The sequence below is a fragment of the Budorcas taxicolor genome, chromosome 13, assembly GCF_023091745.1.
Source record: "Budorcas taxicolor isolate Tak-1 chromosome 13, Takin1.1, whole genome shotgun sequence".
Taxonomy (NCBI): Eukaryota; Metazoa; Chordata; class Mammalia; order Artiodactyla; family Bovidae; genus Budorcas; species Budorcas taxicolor.
Genome location: NC_068922.1, coordinates 24416229 through 24424058, shown reverse-complemented (window position 1 = coordinate 24424058; position 7830 = coordinate 24416229). Strand labels below are relative to the sequence as shown.

At 40.9% G+C, this 7830-nt stretch overlaps 1 non-coding gene across 1 annotated transcript; it reads left to right on the top strand.

Moving 5' to 3' along the window:
- The first annotated feature begins 250 nt into the window (after positions 1–250).
- On the top strand, positions 251–322 carry TRNAC-GCA (transfer RNA cysteine (anticodon GCA)). The gene has a single exon. It is a non-coding gene; the product is annotated as a tRNA-Cys (tRNA).
- The last annotated feature ends 7508 nt before the right edge of the window (positions 323–7830 follow it).

Sequence of the window (7830 nt, the reverse complement as noted above, 5' to 3'; positions counted from 1 at the left end):
ATCCAGATAAAGGGATACTCCATCATCCTAGCAGGAGTATAAATAAAACTGTAGGGAAAATTCATCAAAAGTGTTACAGTGCGCTTGGGTTTCACCTGGTAATTCTGCTTCTAAGAATTTACTGTAAAGAAATGATGACCCAAAGGCACTGAGATACATATAACAGGGATGCTCATCATAACAGGGTCCACAATTTTTAAAAGGATGAAAACAAAACAATAAATACTATTACTGATTTCACCTATTGGCTTCCCTGGTGGCTCAGACGGTAAAGCGTCTGCCTGCAATGCGGGAGACCCAGGTTCAATTCCTGGGTGGGGAAGATCCCCTAGAGAAGGAAATGGCAATCCACTCCAGCACTCTTGCCTGGAAAATCCCATGGACGGAGGAGCCTGATAGGCTACAGTCTATGGGGTCGCAAAGAGTTGGACATGACTGAGCGACTTCAGTTATTGGTTTAGAAAAGAAATATTAGTTAAGGAAGGCTAGTCCTATTTCAGAAATACAATATGTGTATGGCACGCTGAATATGGAAGCTGGGAAGCATGATGGATTTTGGTTTGGCCTGCTTTGGTTTTCTCCCAACTCCTGGCCCTCTCCCTTGCAATGTTGCCTTCTCTGTCCTCTGAGCCTCTGCATATGCTGTGCCTTCTGTCCCAGACCATTATCTGCAACCCTTCTCTTTGATATACTCGAGGTCTCCTAGGCTCTTTCCTTGACCTTCAAAATTAAGTCAAATGCCTTACTGCAAACTCCTGAAGAAACATGTATTTACTACTCTCTTTACCTACATGGCCCAGAATTGTGAGACCCTGTTTGCTTCTCCTGACCCTTGAATGACACTGTCAGGGAAGTATCTGTTATTATTTCTTCAATACCCAGCCGAGTAACAGATGTAGCAGCAGGTATCCTGTATTTATGGAAAGCTCAACAATATAAATCTCTTAGAATCTCATATATTCTCATTCAATTGTCTAACAAGAGGATTTTCCATTAGCAAACTTTCCATATTTAAATTACCCCAGAGAATCCATGCAAATGGGGAACATTTGGAAACAGGAGAGAATTCATAAAGATCAGGAAATTGTTTTTTTCATATTATTTGAAAAATATATTGAACTCCCCCTTTTACTCTCTTTTATATGATTGCTCATAATATACCAAAAAAATGACTCGAAGATCTCTTTAAATTTTAAAACATTACTAGAGAGGAAAAAGGTGATGCTATTACACCTTAACATATTTTAAATGTCTATAAAACAGAAAACATTTTTTTCCCATTCTCACTGTCATACTCAATCTCCTCAGTCGAGGACCTGTAAGCAGTGCACAAACATTGCTGTCATGGTGGTTAAAGGTTAAACTTTGATGACTGGAATTTTTTTTTTTTCTTTCTCCTTAGGAACACAAGCAGAAGGTGCAATTCCACGGGATCACGTGCAATCACATTTCTGGGTTTGTTGTGCCTACTGCTCTTAGGACTTCCTTTAGCCTTTGGTTTACTCTGGTTGAGGAACTCTTCCCTAATAATTAGGGGAAAAGGCTATGACAACCCTGCCACACTAGGAACCTCACCTCCTGGTCCCTGTGTCACATGTAACAAGGTTGGAGTTATAATAATTATCTGTCACTATTTTGACTAATGTTCTTTTGCTTACCTCTTAATATACTTTTAAGCTTTTGGAGAGGTAGCAATGGTGTTGGATGGCAATGAAGTAGAAAAGCCAACATGAGTAAATAATGTGTGTCTACATTTGTTAGAATTTGTAATGCTGCAAGCATAGCCACCTTCATTGCGAGCCATCGAGAATGAGTCATTGGCTGAACTGGATCAATCTCAGTTACCATTCATTCCTCTTCAGTCATCAAGTATGTGCCCCCTTCCCATCCTTCCATCACCCTAGACCCTTGCAACTTACTCCTGTTATACTCCCAGTCCTCAAGTTCAAGGTTAAGTATTGTTCCTCCCTTCCAAGAGCCTTTTGGCTAGATGGAATTTATTCCTCCTTGGAAGTCCTATAAGAGCTTTATCTGTACTTCAGTTTATTAATTTATGTATTCACTCAATTGACTTTAACAGAAGGCCCATTGTCTATAACAAACCTCACCACTTGCTTTGTAATTCTGTGCAGACACACGTTTCAGAATCTGTTACTAGACAGAAAGTGCCTTGGAGACAGGCTGCAAGTCTGATTTATTTGTATCCCACAAGCAATTTTTGGTGTGGACACTATTTGCTGCCTACCCAGTATCAGCATCCTCCTGTTTCCTCTTTTCCAATAGAATTTTATGCCATCTAGGCAGTCTTCTCACTGATGCAGATCTCAAGAAACATCTGACATCATCACATGCTGCTTTCCTTCATTCACTTTTCTTCCTCCGTGCATACCTCCCCTCTGTTCTTCCTCTTTCATTCCTTTCTTCCCTCCAGTTATCCAACAGTCCCTGATGGCTCAGTAGGTAAAGAATCCACTTGCCAATGCAAGTTCGATCCCTGGGTTGGGAAGATTCTGTGGAGAAGGAAATGGCAATCCACTCCAGTATTCTTGCCTGGAAAATTCCATGGACAGAGAAGCCTGGCGGGCATAGTCCACGGGGTCGCAGAGTCAGACGTGGCTGAGTGACTAAACATGCAGCAAGGATAGAAAAGCGAGTTAAGAGAAATGGTGCTTTTTTAAGTGAATCTTTGGTTAAGATTTCTAATGACTCCTCCAAAAATCCCAAACCTAACTAGGCTCAACTTCCTCAAGAGGAAACTGAAGGCTTGAGGTTTAAAAACATGTCCAAGTTCAGAAAGCAACTGGCAGTGAGGAGTCAGGTATATGTCTGCATGCATATATGTGTGTGTGTGTATGCATATGTACACATTTTTTCTTAATTCACAACTGAAAAGGCAAATAGATCAGCATTTCGAGATAGCTCCTGCCCTCGAAAAGCCCATTGTCTAATAGGGGAGGCAAACATGTTCTTAATTACAAAAAAGAGGGGAGGGACTCCTGCTTCTCTGGGCAAGGGGGCAGCTTCACAGAACAAGACACTCTGGAGCTGAGTCCTAAAGGGTGAGCTAGTCAGATAAACAGGAAAAGGGGGAATATCCAAGCTAAAGGGGCTAGGGCCCTTTGGCATCTCTGGGAACCCCAGGGTGTAGGTAAAGAACATGCCTGCCTGTTGGGTAGCTGTGCTGGAAATACCTGGAAGGAGCTTAGAGAAGATGCCCTCAGGAGCTTTCATATCAGACTAAACAGCTGTTATGAACAGTATGAAAAGGCTAAAAGATATGACACTGAAAGATGAATTCCTCAGGTCAGTAGTGCCCAATACACTCCTGGAGAAGAGTGGAGAAATAACTCCAGAAAGAATGAAAAGACAGAGTCAGAGAGAAAACAATGCCCAGTTGTGGATGTGACTGGTGGTGGAAGTAAAGTTTGATGCTGTAAAGAACAATATTGCATAAGAACCTGGAATGTTAGGCCCATGGATCAAGGTAAATTGGAAGCGGTCAAACAGGAGAGGCAAAAGTGAGCATCAACATTTTAGGAATCAGTGAAATAAAATGGGAGAATTTAATTCAGGTGACCACTATATCTATTACTGTGGTCAAGAATCCCTTAAAAGAAATGGAATAACCCTCATAGTCAACAAGAGAGTCTGAAATGCAGTACTTGGGTGCAATCTCAAAAATGACAGAATAATCTCTGTTTGTTTCCCTGGCAAACCATTCAATATCACAGCAATCCAACTCTATGTCCTAACCAGTAATGCTGAAGAAGCTGAAGCTGAATGGTTCTCTGAAGATAGAACTAACATCCAAAAAAGATGTCCTTTTCATCACAGGGGACTGGGATGCAAAAGTAGGAAGTCAAAAGATACCTTAAGTAACAGGCAAGTTTGGCCCTGGAGTACAAAATGAAGAAGGGCAAAGGCTAACAGAGTTTTGCCAACAGAATGCACTGGTCATAGCAAACACGCTCTTCCAACAACACAAGAGAAGAGTACACATGGACATCACCAGATGGTCAACACCGAAATCAGATTGATTATATTCTTTGCAGCCAAAGAAGGAGAAGCTCTATACAGTCAACAAAAACAAAACAGGGAGAGGACTGTGGTTCAGATCATGAACTTCTTATTGGAAAAATCAGAGTTCAATTGAAGAAAGTAGGGGAAACCACTAGACCATTCAGGTATGATCTAAATCAAATCCCTCATGATTACACTGTGGAAGTGACAAACAGATTCAAGGGATTAGATCTGATAGAGTGCCTGAAGAACTATGGACAGAGGTTTGTCACGAGGTACAGGAGGCAGGGATCAAGACCATCCCCACGGAAAAGAAATGCAAAATGGCAAAATGGTTGTCCGAGGAGGCCTTATAAATAGCTGAGAAAAGAAGAGAAGCTAAACACAAAGGAGAAAAGGAAAGATAAACCCATTTGAATGCAGAGTTCCAAAGAATAGCAAGGAGAGATAAGAAAGCCTTCTTGAGTGATCAGTACAAAGAAATGAGGAAAACAATAGAATGGGAAAGACTAGAGATCTCTTCAAGATTAGAGATACCAAGGGAACATTTCATGCAAAGGTGGGCACAATAAAGGACAGAAATGGTACGGACCTAACAGAAGCAGAAGATATTAAGAAGAGGAGGCAAGAATACACGGAAGAACTGTACAAAAAAGAGCTTCATGACTTATTTCCAGATAACCATGATGGTGTGATCACTTACCTAGAGCCAGACATCCTGGAATGTGAAGTCAAGTGGGCCTTAGGAAGCATCACTATGAACAAAACTAGTGGAGGTGATGGAATTCCAGTGGAGGTATTTCAAATCCTGAAAGATGATGCTGTGAAAGTGCTGCACTCAATATGCCAGCAAATTTGGAAAACTCAGCAGTGGCCACAGGACTAGAAAAGGTCAGTTTTCCTTTCAATCCCAAAGAAAGGCGATGTTAAAAAATGTTCAGACTACCACACAGTTGCACTCATCTCACACACTAGCAAAGTAATGTTCAAAATTCTCCAAGCCCAGCTTCAACAGTATGTGAACCATGAACTTCTAGATGTTCAAGCTGGATTTAGAAAAGGCAGAGGAACCAGAGATCAAATTGTCAACATCCATTGGACCATCAAAAAAGCAAGAGAGTTCCAGAAACATCTATTTCTGCTTTACTGACTAGGCCAAAGCCTTTGACTATGTGGACCACAACAGACTGTGGAAAATTCTTCAAGAAATGGGAATATCAAACCACCTGACCTGCCTCCTGAGAAATCTGTATGCAGGTCAAGAAGCAACAGTTAGAACTGGATATGGAACAACAGACTGGTTCCAAATCGGGAATGGAGTAAGTCAAGGCTGTATATAGTTACCCTGCTTATTTAACTTATATGCAGAGTACATCATGTGAAATGATGGATAAAGCACAAACTGGAATCAAGATTGCTGGGAGAAATATCATAACCTCAGATATGCAGATGATACCACCCTTATGGCAGAAAGTGAAGAGGAACTAAAGAGCCTCTTGATGAAAGTAAAAGAGAGTGAAAAAGTTCGCTTTAAACTCAACATTCAGAAAACTAAGATCATGGCATCTGGTCCCATCACTTCATGGCAAATAGATGAGGTAACCATTGAAACAGTGAGAGACTTTATTTTGGGGGGCTCCAAAATCACCACAGATGGTGACTGCAGCCATGACATTAAAAGATGCTTGGTCCTTGGAAGAAAAGCTATGATCAACCTAGACAGCATATTAAAAAGCAGAGACATTACTCTGCCAACAAAGGTCCATTTAGTCAAAGCTATGGATTTTTCAGTAGTCATGTATGGATGTGACAGTTGGACTATAAAGAAAGCTGAGTGCCGAAGAATTGATGCTTTTGAACTGTGGTGTTGGAAAAGAATCTTGAGAGTCCCTTGGACTGCAAGGAGATCAAACCAGTCAATCCTAAAAGAAATCAATCCTGAATATTCATTGGAAGGACTGATGCTGAAGCTGAAACTCCAATACTTTGGCCACCTGATGTGAAGAACCGACTCATTGAAAAAGACCCTGATGCTGGGAATGATTAAAGGCAGGAGAAGAAGGGAACAACAGAGGATGACATGGTTGGATGGCATCGCTGACTTGGTGGACATGAGTTTGAGCAAGCTCCAGGAGTTGGTGATGGACAGGGAAGCCTGGCATGCTGCAGTCCATGGGGTGGCAAAGAGTTGGACATGACTGAGTTGAACTGACATCATGTGAAATGCTGAGCTGGATGAAGCACAAGCTGGAATCAAGATTGCTGGGAGAAATATCAATAACCTCAGATACACAGATGACACCACCCTTAAAGCAGAAAGCGAAGAAGAACGAAAGAACCTCATGATGAAAGTGAAAGAGGAGAGTGAAAAAGTTGACTTAAACTCAACACTAAGTCCTTAATGGATTTTAAGCATGGGGGTAATTAGAGTTTCTTCTTCTTCTTCTTCTTCTTTTTTTTTTATATTTTGACCTCAGCACTTGGCATGCAGAATCTTGTTTCCCCAAGAAGTGCTAGTCTCTCAGTCATGTCCGACTCTTTGCAACCCCATGGACCCCTCCAGACTACTCTATCCATGAAATTCCTAAGGCAACAATACAGGAGTGGGTTGCCATTCCCTTCTCCAGGGGATCGTCCTGACCCAGGGATCGAACCCGGGTCTCCTGCATTGCAGGCAGATTGTTCTCGCCTGAGCCACCATGGAAGCTGTATCAATCCCATATCCCCTGTAATGCAAGCTGGAGGCTTAACCAGTGGACCATCAGGGAAGTCTTTAGATTCATTATATCAGATCACTCTGCTCATGGTTGGAAAAATAAGCTGAAGCAGGTAAGCCCAGAGACAGCAAGATCTGTCAAAAAGTGCCTTTTTGTTTTCAAATCCAGGCAAGAAATATTGAAGGCAGTGGGACACACCAAAGGGAACAAGCTTGTGAATTAAGTGTTTGGGATTTTAAACTTGGTCACAAAGGACAGAGCACAACTTCATATTTTTTCCATCAGGTATGTTTTTAATTTTTTTTTTTTTTTTTACTATTTCTTTGAAATAAATACTATTCAGATGAATGCCCATTAAGTGATTATCTGGAGTGAAGAGAAAAGCTATAAACATCCTAGAAAGCATATACACATAAAAGGCTGCATTACAATATTAATATTCAATACATAGTAGCACTTTTAAAGGAGAAGGTAAACATAAAATAACAATGTTGACAAGTATTCAATAGCAGGGGTTCATCTTAGAACTTGTGGTCAATTTAACTTCTAGTTAAGTATCTATTAGTCACCTGGCCTTGATCATAAACATTCACAGTGAGTGAGCTTTATGTGATATAATGTCCTGAATAAGCAACATTGGAGGCAATTTATAATGGCTAGCTTCAAGAGATTCCATCTTGGGGAAGTCATGAAGTTGCCACGAACTAATTACAGCTGAAGAGGAGAGACACAGAGGAAGAAGAGGTGGTAGAATTTGTATTTTTGCAGGAGGAGCAAAAATGATTTTTTTTAAAAATCATAAACATTTACATACCAGGCAAATGTAATTCACTGGCCTACTTTTGTAGCCCTGGAAATCCTAGACAGTGTTTACTTATTCTGGCAATCATTAATTCAGCTCTTTTTCTAAAAAATTATTATTTATTTGTTTCTTATTTTTGGCTGTGTCAGATCTTAGTTGCAGCAGTCAGGTTTCTCTCTCGCTGTGGCATGTTGACTCAGCTGCTCTGCTACATGTGGGATTTTGGTTCTTCAATCAGGGTTTGAACCCATATCCCTGCATTGGAAGGCAGATTCTTAACCACTGGACCAC